The sequence below is a fragment of the Nuphar pumila genome, chromosome 8 (assembly GCF_984573655.1).
Source record: "Nuphar pumila chromosome 8, dmNupPumi1.hap1.1, whole genome shotgun sequence".
NCBI classification, from domain to species: Eukaryota; Viridiplantae; Streptophyta; class Magnoliopsida; order Nymphaeales; family Nymphaeaceae; genus Nuphar; species Nuphar pumila.
Window position 1 is genome coordinate 18672483 of NC_143256.1, and position 13095 is coordinate 18685577.

At 37.3% G+C, this 13095-nt stretch overlaps 1 pseudogene across 1 annotated transcript in view; it reads left to right on the forward strand.

Annotated features, from left to right (window-relative positions):
* Positions 1–5330: 5330 nt before the first annotated feature.
* LOC149829711 (actin-interacting protein 1-2-like) overlaps positions 5331–13095 on the forward strand; it is a 50927-nt pseudogene continuing 43162 nt past the window's right edge. The window contains exon 1 of the transcript XR_016433533.1: positions 5331–6083. The product of XR_016433533.1 is annotated as an actin-interacting protein 1-2-like (transcript). The remainder of the gene's footprint in view (positions 6084–13095) is intronic.

Here is a 13095-nt window from a genome sequence, read left to right on the forward strand (position 1 = left end):
GAGAACCTTAGAGGGGTTTTCAGTTCTAACTCAAAATAGAAAACTTATTGACATGTATCTTAACTTTCCAACAACTTAAAAACATATGTTTTCAACGTTGAATCAGAGAGATACATATCTGAGAACAATGAATGTTCAACAAAAATTTGTAAATATGCGAATATGTGAATTTTCTCCTAAATACACGATCTTCCTCTTAAATATACAAAATTCCTCCTGAATATGTGATTTTTCTCTCAAATATTTAAATTTTCTCTTAAATATGTGTCTAAGTATTGCATCCAAGATTTGCTACAGACTTTACCACTTATTTTTTACCCAAAAAATGAAAGATTATGAAAAAATATAAAGAAGAACAAACAAACTAGGCATAAATACATTACCAACGATACTTGATTTGCTAGAAAATGATAAACGGATGCATGGATACAACCCTGATAACATTTTTAAAATAAAAGATGAACAAATGTGATTGTGCCTATCCTGATTATTCTATGCTATTTTCTAGCCACGTGCCAAAAATCTAAAAAAATAATAAAAAGTGCAGAGAGATCATGCTGTTCGCTTTTTAATGCCACTAAGATCAGCTTGATCAGATTAGTGGTGGGGAAGAAACATTCTTTGAAAGATAGATTGTTCAATTATTCTAGTTTGTAGGGCATATTTCTGTTCTATTTTTTAAACTCAAAAACATAAACCTTAGAAGGGTTTTCAGTTCTTACTAAAAACAGGAAAGTTACAGGCCTATATCTTCTTCTAACGACTATAAAAATATAGGTTTTCATTATTAGATCAGAGAGATACAGATATGAAAAAAAAATGGTTTTGCAGAAAATACGTGAATATGCAAATTTCTCTTAAACATGTGAATTTTCTCCTATATATGTATTTTTTTCTCTCAAATATGAAAATATTCTCTTAAATATGTGAATTTATTCTTAAATATGAGAAATTTCTCTTAAATATGTGAATTTTCTCTTATATATGCAATTTTTTTCCAAATATATAAATTTTCTCCTAAATATTTATTTTTTCTCTCAAATATATGAATTTCTTCCTAAATATGCAAATTTCCTACCAAATATGTGAATGTCCTCTCAAATATATGATTTTCCTCCTAAATATGTGAATTTCTTCATAAATATGTGGGTTTCTTTCAAATATGCGATTTTTTGCTTAAATATATGATTTTCTTCTCAAATATTTAAGAGAAATCACATATTTAAGAGAAAATTCACATATTTGGAAAAAAATTTGTATATTTGAGAAAAAATGCATATATTTGGAAGAAAATTTATATATTTAGAAGGAAATTTGTATATTTAAGAGAAAAATATCATATATATAAGAGGAAATTCATATGTTTAGAAGGAAATTTACATATTTAGGATGAAATTCGCATATTCACATATTTTTTGCAGAATAATTTTTGTTCTCAAATCTTTATTTCTCATATCCGAAGTTGAAAACCTATATTTTTATAATAGTTGGAAAGCGGAAACACAAGACTGTAACTTTTCTGTTTTTTGCAGAATAACACGAGCTATGAGATATTGCTCATTTCAACTCATTAATATTGTATGCACATCCCCACTAACTAACTATGTATATATTGTATGCACATCTCCACTAACTAACTAACTAACTAACTAACTATATATATATAAAAGGAAGACTCTATTAAACATCAAGAAGTCTTTTTTTTATGAGGAATGTTGAAACCACCTGCGAAATCAGACCCTGCGCTGGCTATGCATATCGCACATTCAGCCGTTGATACCACGGTGTAAACCCCCTGAGACACACCTTGTCTTTAGGGAGTCGTCTTGCTTCGGCACGAGCTAAAGGCATGATACCCTTACCCTTCATAATGCAAGGGGCTGACATTTGTGAGAAACTCTAACCACCCGCCTAGCAGCCAAGGGCCCTTCCATTACACAAAACCCTTTGGGGCTACCAATCCACGTCTCCATGACTTGCTACTTACTATATTTGTATCCATGACTTACCACCCAAGGAATTGGCATCCACGCCATCTTGTCCGTTGAAGGGCATGACCAGTCTCCCTAAGGTTATAAATTAATGAGACATGATCAACTAGGCTAAGAGACTAATGGCTCTCACTTCTTTTTTTTGAAAGGCAAGGTGGGGTTTGGCAGACCCCATCAGTTATTCAACCTACCATTGGGTTTTGAACCTGCAACTTCCCACTACAAGGAGACATGCACTGACAGCTCCTACCAACAACACAGCTTTGGCTACTAATGACTCACTTAATTAGGAGCAAATATGTATTTTGGCAACGTCTTAACATAATCTTACTTAGGACAAGAAATAAATAGGAAGAGTTTGACTAGCCCTGAACCCATCATCTAGCTTGACTTGACCCATTGCTTGGTTAACTTTGAGTTTCTCATAGCTACATTTACAAACATAAAAAATGAACCAGAAGAGACAAATAAGCTGTGTTGATTGAGGGAGAATTGTCTTTTTCTTTTTATTTTTTTTTGCTGTTTGATGAGCAAGTTGAGGGATAACGCCATGAACCTGAGACCCCAATTTGTATATATTACATAATAATATTTTGTCAAAAAATAATGTTTTTTATATTTCAAAGACCTGTTTGTTCCATTTTCATAGATGGGAATGATCTATCATACAAAAATAGGCATCGATTTTTAAAAGCTCTTGCCAGTTCAATTTAATTGAGAGAAGTATGAAAGGATTAATAAAAGGTAACCAACGGGAGCTCTGCTTGTTTGGTAGGAGCTGTTAGTGCAAGTCACCATGTGATGGAACGTTGCAAGTTCAAAACCCAATGGTATGTAGTGTAACGGGTGGAGTCGGCCTAACCCCATCTTGCTTATTAAAAATAAGAAAGAAAAGGTAACAAAAAAAAAACTGAGACTCACCGATGCCAACATGACAATTTTAACTGTGATGTTTAAGGGGGTGTTTGTGTGTCATGGAAAATTCAAGTTTTTTCGCAAAAAATGCATCGATGGGCGTGCGTTTCTGCAGAACTTACAATGCCAAAACAAACATGGCGTATGGAAAAATGCCTCGACGGGTGTGTCATTTTACACACTTAACTCTCATTTTTCTCGAAAAACTGTTCTCATGTGGGTCCCATTTAGTTTCCGCCGCAGAGGAATCCACTAAAGAAGTGCCGCAGAACCCTATTCCTTGACAAGAAAACGCCGCTAAATGTTTGTTTCATTGTAGCCAAAAGACTAGAAAAAGAGACGTCACATTTTTTAAATGCGGCCCAACTTTGACAATCCATGCAGCAAACGTCTGGTCGACTCGGAATCGTAGCTTTCTCAAAAGCCAGTCTGGTAAAAGGTCCCTCAAGGACAGAGTAGGACGCCGGACCCACTTGAATCCAGACCGAGTTCGTCCTATCGTTTATGAATGCCAATGGATTCACATAAATGAATGCACCATCTAAATCTAACCCATGGCCTAGTCTCAGAGTGCAAGCAAAATATGAGGGACCGACAATCTGCCGTCGGTGATGATTTTTTATTCTTCTTTGGATTATAAAAAAATATAATAGAAAAAAAATTAAAAAAAATAGATACCAACGGGAGATCCGCTTATCTGGCAAGAGCAGTTAGTGCACGTCACTTGTGTTGGTTGTAAGTTCGAATCCCAATGGTACTGTCGAAAAAAAGGGAAAAAAAAAGTAAATGCGTGTGACCCTGTCCACTAATAACCTAACAGGCTTACACGTTTGGCACTCAGAACCGAACAAACTTTTTTCTCTTAAACAGTTTAAACTCCACACCTCTGACTTCTAAAACAGACCCCACCAGTTCACCATCGATTACGGGACGAGCCCATCATCAATCCCTTTCTTCGAGACCGGGGATAATGCTTTGATGGTGGGTTTATTTAATCTTGAGTCGCATCACAACAACAAAACAAAATTTAAATTCAGATCCCAAGAAATCGGAGACTGGGACCATCTCTCTCAAAATGTAAATGTGTTGGTGTATCTCAATGGATTTTAACCTCCACCCCCGCCTTCATCCCCATTTCATGTCCTCCATCCCCGGTTCAAACGGAGATGAGGTGGGGCGGGGGCTAGGTGTGGTGGAAACAAGTGTAAGTCCATCCCCGCCTTCATCCCCGAATGGGGATGGATTTTAACCTTCAGCCCCGCCTCCATCCACCTTTCATACCCTTCATCCCCGGTCCAAACTGGATGAGGCAGGGCGGGCCCCCGCTTTCTCCCGGTCCAATGCCATCTCTACTAGAGATGGCAGTGAATCAGGGTGGATAAGCGGACAAGATCTTCACCCCATCTCGTCTCAAAATTCTGCCTTTCATCCCCGCCTTATTTTTGCATGGATTTTGATTTTAACCTTGATTTCCATTTCTATCTCTATCTCATATCTTTCATCCCCAATTCAAATGAGGCAAGGTGGGGCGGGATGAGGCCCTATTTTCCCTGGTCCACTGCCATCCTTGTTTGGCTAAAAATCAAGAGCGTGATGCAGTAGAATTGAGTGTGTCAGTTTAGAGGCAGCTCTAATGATATCCGTGGCAAAGTTGTGAAATTATTTTCTGCCATCTATTTTGTATGCAAGTGTTCGTGTATTGCATAATGATGAATAACTAGATTATGAGAACAGAAAATATGAGAACTAATGTGAACTGCAATTTTCATAATTTTTTTGTTCTTTTCTCTTGAATTTAAACATACTAATGTGATCTACATGTTTAGTTTTATAAGAATTCGCTCTTGAATCATCCATTTTAATGCATAAACAAGATTTTTTGAAGAATTTTATAATCAATGGCTCATAATCTCCGTAAATATTCAAGTATTCAAAAAATCACATTTTTTTTTATAAAAAATACACCATCCAATGGTTGGTTCCTAGCAAATTAGACATGCCAAGCAAATCCACATTGTTGGATTTGAAAAAAAAAAGCTATTAAAAATGCTCATATTTTCTCTTTTCAAGTTCTAACTAAAAAAATTTGTAGAAGCTCAACATGATTGCTCTCAATTAATAGGAATTTCGAGTGGACCGACTCCAAAGCGTTGCTCCATACTTGCGGTAGGTTTGATTAAGGAGAATCAAAATCATGACAGGTCTTCAAACGCCTCGATGCATAGTCACAAATATCAGCCATTTTTGTGAAAATCTCGTGAGGTTTTCAAAACATGATATAATCTAAAAAAGATATAATATTTTCAAAATATTACCTATTTTGAAAATATGACATTTTTATCATAATATAATAATTGCATTGTTAACATGATATTTTGTACTTTTATGTTTTTTTTAGCTTTTTATATTTCATATACACTTTTAAAATAGAAACATACCGATAGTGTCCCGAGCTTTTTTTGAGATTTTTTTTTTTTAATTTTGTCGTGAGAAATTTTCTCAGAAATCTAGATAACAATATTTTGAGACCGTAACATGGATCCAACTGTACGGATCACGCAAATAAAAAAAGGAATCCGTATCGGCATCCCTCGAGTCCCCGAGTCGATTCTAAGTAAGTGTGTAATTGTGTATCGTATCGTTTGGGAGGAAAAAAAGAAAAAGAAAAAGAACGAGGAAAGAGTCAGCTGTTCATTCCTTCTTTCTCCTTCGCATCCTGCGCTGGGTTTATTTCGTTCCCTGTTTCAGCCTCCGACTCTTTTTCTCTGAGAGCGAGAGAGAGATGGCAGCGAACCTGTTGGAGACGTACGCGTGCGTGCCGTCGACGGAAAGGGGGCGGGGGATCCTCATCTCCGGAGACCCCAAGACCAACGCCATCGCCTATTGCAACGGCCGGTCCGTCATCGTCCGCCACCTCGACCGGCCGCTCGAGGCCGTCGTCTACGGGGAGCACGCCTACCAGGCCACCGTCGCCCGGTTCTCCCCCAACGGAGAGTGGGTCGCCTCCGCCGATGTCTCCGGCACCGTCAGGATCTGGGGCTGGCAGAACGACCACGTCCTCAAGAACGAATTCCGCGTCCTCTCCGGTCGGATCGACGACCTCCAGTGGTCCCCCGACAGCCAGCGGATCGTTGTCTCCGGCGACGGCAGGGGCAAGTCCTTCGTCCGCGCCTTCATGTACCGTCTCTCCCTCGACTCTTGCTTCGATCGGTTTCCTGTGGATTGGTTTCGTTTCCGTTTTTCTCTGTTACCGATTCAAACTCCTTTTTCTAAGTTGATCACAAACAAGGAATTTTCGATAATCCACTGAATGCGATCCATGAGTGCATATTTCTTATTTTGATTAGTATGATCATAGGGAGAGTGAGCAGTTTCTGATTCCGTTTGCGTGCTCTTTTATCTGTTCGGTTATTAACTCGTTAGTGTTCATATTGCTGAGAAAGGAGAAAAGAAAAATAAGAGAGATAAAAAAAAGAAAATTGAGTATGATCAGGAATGCTGCTACTACAATTGCTAGAAAAGCGCCTAAATATTTAATTTTCGTTTCAATTTTCCGTTTCGAGTTGTTTTCATGGCCATTCTTGCTTCTGTAAAAGCTTGCTTTTTTTTTTCCCGCTCTTTGCCATGGTATGCTCTTCCTTATTGTAGTCATCTCTAGGATGGTCTCACGCATGAACAAGCTAGGATTATTGCTTGCTACATGTGCAACAAATCTTGTTTTTGGCACCAAGTTTCTGTACCTCTTCACCACGCAGCCTAGATAATAAAGCATAAACGCACAAACACGTCTCTCAATGGAGAATGATAGCCAGTAGAAAACAAGCACACCCACGCACAAGTGTAAATGGGGACCATGGTTTAAATTTATCGGTGCATCGGGGTAGATGGTTCCCATTAGTCATACCTGGTGTTTTTCTTTTCCTTCTGTAAAAGACAACCGTGTCATTGTTCTGAAAGTGACTCCAGTGGAGAGGATGATGAGTGCAGCGGAGATCTTTCCCATCTGATTGTGTTCCTCTTGCCAAATATTACGTCTGTTTGTACAATTATGTTCTCACAATTAGCACAAGTAATTTGTCTAACAAGCAATGTATCACAGTAATACTTGGGAAGTTGTGCCTCAACCCCATGATTAAAAAAGGTTGGTTGCAAATGGATTTACAAAGGTATGTACAAATTAGATAAACACATAAAAATATACTTGTTGCAAAAGAATACAATCAACAACATAGCTTGAATTAGTGAATACGTTTAACTATGTTGTTAAAATTTGCACAATGCATGTAATGATTTCATTTGTGTTATCGTGCAGCTGGACTTTATATTAGTTGGATGTGAAAAATCCATTTTCGCCTTGGGGAGTTGAAAGAAAAAGTATACATGGAGCGTTGATTTTTGTGAAGCTGATCCTAGAAAACATGTGTGCAAGCTGAGAAGATCAATTTATGGACTAAGCAAGTTTCGAGTACTTGGTTCTTGAGCTTTCATCTGGCACTGAATAGAATGTCGTAGGAAAAGGAATGATGATCATTTATCATTTATGTTGATGACATAATCATAGTTGGAAGTTCCAAAACACCATACATGAAATAAAGATATCCATGCTAAAGAGGTTCTGAATGAAAGATTTAGGAGAACTGCGATGCTTTTTCGATGTTGAAGTTGATAAATCTGAAGATAAGATTGCATTGTCTCAATGTAAATATGCAATTCACATAATTAAAAGGTTTGATATGATAAATTACAAGTTGATAGTTTCATCACGGGCAGTGAATAAAGGCTGTCAAAAGGAGAACCACTAAAATAAACAAAAAAGTACAGAAGCATGTCTAGGGAACTTGTTAATTTATGCGTGCACCTACCATGATGCACATGGAAGCTTTGAAAGAAATCTTGCTATATATAGAGGTCACTCCTAGTGATGCAGAGCATCCGGATCATCATCACATTGAAGAGAAGTTGGATGTGAATCCAACTCTACATTACTAGATCTGGAAAGAAATACCAAAGAATATTCAATCCAAATCTGGACCATTCGAGTTCAAATGAATCTCAAGGGTAAAATTATCATTATACATATTTTATTTCCTGAGAATTTTGGTTCTTATCATCTCAGAAAATATATTTTGCTTTGTGGTTCCATTTTTGTGAATTTTGGAATCACCCTTGTATTTTTTCGTTTTATTTTTTATTTTTTAATTTTTTTAGGTGCTGAATTCTATGGATCCAGATAGTTTTGGTGTCGGCTAGGATTTATATTGGGCACTAGAGGGTGTATGGGTATTTGGGTAATTTTTATATTTTATTTCAGCTTTGGATTCAGACCTTGACCCATTCATTTGATGTGATCAAATTTGCAAGTATTGGATCTTGCAATAGATCCAATATTTCAAGTATTTGATCCACATTGGCGCCACAGTATGTTGAACCAATGTGGACCCAACACTCAAGCCCTTTATTCCTTCCAGAAAAGTCATGTATGCCTTATTGAAAAGTCGTGTATGCCTATTTATTCCATTTGATTGTTAGAAAGGGTAAGTTAAGGCTAAATTTAAAGAAAATTCAAAACATGTGCATCCATTGGCCACTTTGGGAGGTGGCATTGGAACCTACCTCAGCCATTAACTCAGCCTTTGCTGAGCTCTATAAGGCTCTAGAGAAAGTTGTGCAGGGGTTTTGGCTTTCATTTTTTTTTTTGAGAAAAAAAGAACAAGGAAAAAGAAATGGAGAAGAAGCTAGTCGTCCCCTACCTCTAGCTGACTTTCTGGGTTGTGAATCTGTTGGACAAATACGTTTGCTCCTGCAACATCAGACCTTTGGTGAGAATACTGTTGCCGTGAAAGTGTTGGTCCTTGAACGTGTGACCCATTTCAAGGCTATTAAGGATTGTTGTTGTGTTAGTGAGACCGTGAACATCATTTGCTGCCAATGGGACTTTGGAGACTCGTGTTTGTGTGCGTGCCTGAAGTTGCTAACTTTTGTTGCTGTCGTGAGGTTACCCGACGAACCTGAAAGACGTGTGATATCGTTGCCATTAACCACCAGCATACCAAAATTTCCTGCTGTCACATTGTTGCTGCTGTTTCGCAACCATTTGCCGACTTGAGCAGATTCTTCTCATTGCTGAACCAGTCTATTTATCATTGTTGGACATTCGAGCCATTGCTGGAATCGGTGTTGTTAAAAGCGCGCCTCACCTTGAGGCAAGGCCCTCTGCACCTCAAGGCGCCAGCCTAAGGCATGATAGTAATAATAATAATAATAATCATATAATAATAAAAAAAACAATGATAATAATAATAATAATAATAATAATAAGAAGAAGAAGAAGAAGAAGAAGAAGAAGAAGAATATGAGGAAGAAGAAGAAGCATTTTTTTATTTATTTATAATTTTAGATATTTTTATAGTTATTTTTAAGTTTTCAAAAAAAAATTGAGGCTTACGCTTTATGCCTCGAGGCTTATGCCTCGCCTCAGTTTTTGGTGAAGTGCCTTGCTTCGCCTCAATTTTTTTCACAACATTGGCTGGAACCTTCTCACTCTTGTCTTCATCTTGGGTTTGACTTGAACTTGAGTGATTTTGTTTTGATTAGAAAAAAAACTTGCTGTGTTTTGCTTGAAAGAAATAGATTTTTGAAGTTGATTTTTTTAGAGATAACTTGTTTAGACAAAATATGTATTTGTGATATTTGTTTAAACTTTAAACTAAGCAAAGTCGGGTTAAGGAGGATGGGATTTCACATTGTAGAAAATACCTTTTGAAGTATCTTTCTGTGCAGGTTGAACTATAAATACTAAAAACTAAAACTGGATTAATTTAATTTTGGTGTTTGATATACTGTATGACTGTTTTAGTTCATTTCAGAACTATGCCTAAGAAGACCCTTCGTCAGTGTTTTGAGCATAACTCTCTCGTTCGAAGTCAAAAAATTGTGTGGTTTAACTTGTTGGAAAGCTATTGAACGCCCGACCAACTTCGTGTTTTACTCGTTTTCTGATTCCGACGTTATCATTGTCGAAAACGTCCCGAAACAGAGAGGACAACCACTCGAGTGTCTGTCCTGGCCTGTGTCAGTCTGGTTCATTGTTTAGGTCATATCTGGGTCATTTGAACTCAGAAATTCTTGATTTTTGTTTTGTTGGAACAACAACAATTTTATCTAGAATTTTCGTGTTCTGGCCATCAACAAAAACAGTAAAGTTAGTCCCCGTTCTGGTCTTTCACCAACCGGGCTGTCCCAAGTGTGACAGTCTCCAAATCCAGCAACCTGTCCCTTGTCTGAGCCATGTCTCAACAACCAGTTGTCGAGAAATTACAAAATTCAGACTCTATAGAAAGGCAAAAACATTATCTACACTTTTTGTGGTGCCCCTATTTGCAAATTAGGTGATTAGCTCAGTCTAAACGCCTTCGGTCAGAACTTTTTCAAAACTTTGGATATCCGTTTAGTGCTTCCGCATGTTGGATCCATTCGGATCGTGGATCGTGGACCAACCTGCAGTCACTACCGCATCATTGTTGGTATCAAAGCCCATTGGAAGACTTTGTTCCTATAGTCTTCAAAAACTGACCCGAACAAAGAACTCTGTCATTCACATGACTGTGTTTTGATGTGTCAAACAGTCTCGATGTTTTTGGGCGATATCTCTTTAACCCAGTATCCGTTTTCAGTGTTCTTGGATTCGTTGGAGAGGTATCGAAAATACCTCCAACTTTTGTGTTCTGACCGTTTGCAGTCTCTGAAAACGGATGTGAACAAAGTGTCTGTGTCCGGAGTGTACCAGTCTATCTTGTTCATCAGATATCTTTGCGCTCTGATATCATAAAATTCTGATTTTGTTGCGTTGAAAAGATAATTTTATTGGCTACATTTTCTCAGTTTACCATTTTTTACTAATTCTGTGATTTATTGGACCGAATTTTCATTTACTTGCTTATGCAGTAGAACTAATAGGACCGGAGTCTTGGCTTCGAACCGACTCACAGTCGGTACCGCACCACCTAGTCAAGGCCTTCTTTGTCATAAGAATGACCCACAAACAAGTGTAATTTAATTAGTTGTGGGTAATGTAGTTTGGGTAGGAGATCTTGACACTAAGAAATTTGTTTCAGGTTATTATGCATTTGTGCGCATCTTTCCAAAAATTGTAGATTTTTGTGTAAAAGTGTAGTCTCATGAAGACAAAGAATTGCTAGATAAAGTATTGAAGCTGAATATAGAGCCAAGTCTGAGAATGGTTTATGAAATGGTAAGAGTCATGGTGTAATGAATATATTAGGAATGAAAATATGTCGTTGCATTGCATAATGTGATAAAAAGTGCTGTAGCACTAGCATCAAGTCCTGTATCGGTGATAAGTCAAAGCACTTTCAAGTTGATTATCACTTTGTCAGTGAGTAGAAGCCAGGATTACTGGAAGTGCTGGTAGGAGTGGGAAACTGCTCTTCCTTGAAACGCTTGGGGAAGAGCCCAATATCGGGAAATGAGTTTTCTTTATTTTTTAACAATTGGACCAGTTTTCTCTCTGTCTCACTCTCTCCCCCTCTCTCTGTCTCTGGCTCTCTTTGTCTCTCACTCTCTCCCCCCTCTCTCTTCATCTCTCCCTTTCTCTGTCTCTCATTCTCTCCCTCTCTCTCCATCTCTCTCTTTGTCTCTCACTCTCTCTCACTCTCTTTGTCTTTCACACACACACACTCTCTCTCTCTCTCTTGTTACATGCGGAGATGTATGCATTATGCACACACAGAATGAGCTTCCATGTGAGTTTGTCTCTATTGAGAATAAAGGTTGGTTATTGCATACAAAAATAATTTTGTTTTCAAGTAGTGAGCATTGTTTATACTTTATGTGGATGAATATTGTAAGAAAGTTCTGGCTTCAAATTTATGTTGAATAGTGGTTTTAGTAGGCTGTTAAGCAGCTTAAGTTTGGGTTCTTGTTCAGTTTGACTTGGCTCATTTGTTGAATATCTTTTGTTCCATTGCAGACCTTAGCTTATATTTGTCTATGTAGTTTTTTACTTGTTGATCATGAATTCATGATCCGGGCATATTAACAGCCAAGCTGCTTGCATATATAATTCAGTTTTGAAATTAATAGATCAACTTTAATATTATACACTCATGTTTTATTTTGTCAATAATAACATAAATCTTATATTTTTGTAAATTTTAAAAAAAATAATTACATTTTCGCATCGCTTTCGATTCCTATTCATTTCTGTCAAGATATGCATGTATGCATATCTAGTTGTACATATATACGATATACATATATCATATATGTATGGATGTATATACATATATAATATATATATTATATATATTCATTTTATTCATTGTAATAGATAAATATCCACTAGGGGTATTTTTGTCTTTTCAATGGACATGTAATTAGGTTGTGCTCATTATGAGCATAATAGTCTTTATTTATTTTATGTACAGACTAGGAAATTAGTTTGCAGTGGAGAGCATAATATACAAAGCTACATAGAGTTATTGGGACCTCCCCAACGGCTCTATTTCTATCCATTGGGGAGAGTCCCAATGGCTCTATGGCTCTCTTGTGCCTATAAATAGGGGAGATCCCCTTCCATGTAATCCAATGCTTTCTCAAGCATTTTGTAATACAATTCCCTATATTTTTGTGCTCTCTTGGCCCTTGTGTAGGTTACTCCATGAGATGGGTTTTGTTCCAAATTAGTATTAGAATCCGTTGGAAAAATTTCTTGATGTGATTGAGTGTTGACCTATAAGTGGTATTGTGATTTAAATATTGTGTTCTTGTAATCCCATAAGAGGCACCATCTTGTTCTTGTTTCATTACATGGTATCATAGCCATCGGTTAAAGACTTTGTTCGTGTGGACGTGAGAGCATGGATCTTATGTTCGTGATCTCGTGGTGTTCAAAGTGTATTCTACTTCTATCCTATATCCTCTTCTTCTCTCTTTTCTCTCTCTCTATCTCTACACCCTTATTTGTAAAAATGGAAGATGAAAGAGAAGTGGTCGTCTCTGGTTCCTGTAAGACTCAACGATACAAACTATGTGATGTGGGCATCCATAGTTAAACATAAAATATGGAAAAAGGGTCTATGGGGCTTGGTCGAATGCACCGAAAGAGAACCAAAGCTTATCCTTACCAAACTTGAAGATGGCAAGGAAGTAGCTCTCCAAGGAGAAGAGA